At 56.8% G+C, this 1,988-nt stretch overlaps 1 protein-coding gene across 2 annotated transcripts in view; it reads left to right on the forward strand.

Moving 5' to 3' along the window:
- Positions 1-1,641: 1,641 nt before the first annotated feature.
- The window catches only part of VCAN (versican), a 150,121-nt gene continuing 149,774 nt past the window's right edge, over positions 1,642-1,988 (forward strand). Inside the window, exon 1 of one of the 2 annotated variants that reach the window (XM_019532324.1) lies at positions 1,642-1,934. The gene's annotated coding sequence lies outside the window, so the exon portion shown is untranslated. The remainder of the gene's footprint in view (positions 1,935-1,988) is intronic. The other variant, XM_019532325.1, reaches the window with a different exon arrangement.

Genomic DNA, 1,988 nt, shown 5'->3' on the forward strand with positions numbered 1-1,988 from the left:
CTGTGTATTTCTCTGCATGTTTTCCAGGGCTCAGGTACACATTCAAACTTCATTTTGTAACAGGCAGCGTTCAGAAGTGGAAATGCATCAAAACGTTTGGGAAAACTGTAGCATGGTCCTGGGCTTAAAGATTTAACAAACCAAAACACTTCCCCAAGGCTCTTCTTTCAGTCAGAGCATCCCCTCCCCCCTTTAACATGACCAGCACTTAGGTGTGCTCAGCATGGGATCAACTCCTTCACTACTTGATGCACTTCAGAGAGATCGAGAGGCTCAGGTCAGTTTTAAATGCATCCAACCAACTGCTTGTTACCTACATCAAACAGACTTCCAAGTTCCCTGGAATTAGTAAATCATTGGAGATTTGCAGTTAGCAACAGCATCTCGTTAAGGGAAACCCTGATCTCCCTGCAATGGGAAAGGCGAATTTCTTTTGCCATTTGGCCGGGCTCTGCGAGGAGTTCGGCCAAACCCGGAGCCGGCTTCTGCTTCCAGGGCGCTTCTCTCACAGCAGCAGCCAGATGTCTTTGCTTCTCGACGTGGCAAAAGTTTGCAGCGCTCAATGGCTGAGTTGGGCTCTGAGGCTTTAGGGAGCGTTTAAACACGGATCCTCAATCAGGGCTGAGGACGAGTGGGGACGCTCGGCCCGGGATTCCCTGGCGGTCAGACGTGGTACTGCCACGCGTTTGCTTCCACGCGGCTCTGCCCATGACCCATTGTACTCGCGTAGACACACCTCGTCCTCCCGGCTCTTCAACCCGTCCCTGTCACGCGGGGCACGGGCAGCGCGCACCCTCGTTTGATTCTGCAAAGTTGCAGGCCTACATTGGGATTTGATTTACACCGTCATTCTGGATCGACACCCCTGGGAGGGAGATCCGCATCTGGCCCGTGGTGCCCAGGACATCAGCTGTCTTGGCTTTGCCACGTCTTTTGTGCCCAGCTTTCGCACACCAGGGCGTCGACTATCATCCTGCAGCTCCAATTTGGGAGGGGGGGGGGGAGAGTTAAATGGAAACACTTCCAGACGCTGACGCTAGCGAGAGCCCCTATAAACCCGTGCATTTCGCTTGCTACTTATGATTTCATGCATCTTTTCCAAGAGGTTTGGACAGCGGGGTCTAATCTCAGAGAAAGCCTGCGGATGAGTAAAACTAGGGCGGGGATCCTTTGGCTCGGCGTCCGGGGAATCTGGCCCAGCCGGGGAAGTTTTGAACCATCCCCAAGATCTCCCTTTATTACAGTGGGAGTGGGGGGCGCGGGGGGAGGGGAGGCCATTGCCATTCCGATCACTTCCTCCCCGGAGCGGGCTGCGAGGCACAATGGGCGAGCCCCTGCCTTCCCCTCGCGGCTCTCTGTTTAATCCGGGGGGGCACTGACACGGGGACAAAGCTGGCCCCGCTTCGCGTGCACGCTTCAGACAAGTCCCAACCGAGCGGGCTCGGACCTCGCTGCGAGGGCTCGTCATTCACGGCGGCTCGGACAGCCCCGCACCAAGGTGCTCAGTTGGGAAAGCAGCTCCCCCAGAGCCTGCCGGGGCGGACCGTGGTGGGGGGCGGGGGGGAGCTGCCTGCTCCTGCCCCTCCGCGGAGCTGGGAAGTTGTGAGCCCCGCCGGCTCGTGCGAGCCTCTTCAAGAGCCCCTGTGCCCTCCTCTTCCCGGCCCCTCCTCTCTGCAGCGCTGACGGTACAATGATGGGCTCGTATTTGAACTTGCAGGCAAGCTGACTTGCTGCTTCTTTTGCCTCGGAACTCAGGCAGCAGCTGCGGATCAGGTGCTCGGCCCTGGGGGAGGGAGCGGGGGGCAGGCGGAAAGGGAGACCCCGGCATCAGCACCAACCAGGGGATTTACTCTTTCATGCGGCCAGCGGGAACTCTGGACTAGCCCAAGCCCCACGCTGTGATTTCTTGCCGGCTGCAGTGCCTACCTTTTAAGGTAACCATGCTCTTTTTTTTTTTTTTTTTTTTTTACAACGTTTCTTCTCTTTTT

This window comes from Crocodylus porosus, unplaced genomic scaffold (assembly GCF_001723895.1).
Source record: "Crocodylus porosus isolate Cpor-Errol unplaced genomic scaffold, CroPor_comp1, whole genome shotgun sequence".
Lineage (NCBI taxonomy): Eukaryota > Metazoa > Chordata > Crocodylia > Crocodylidae > Crocodylus > Crocodylus porosus.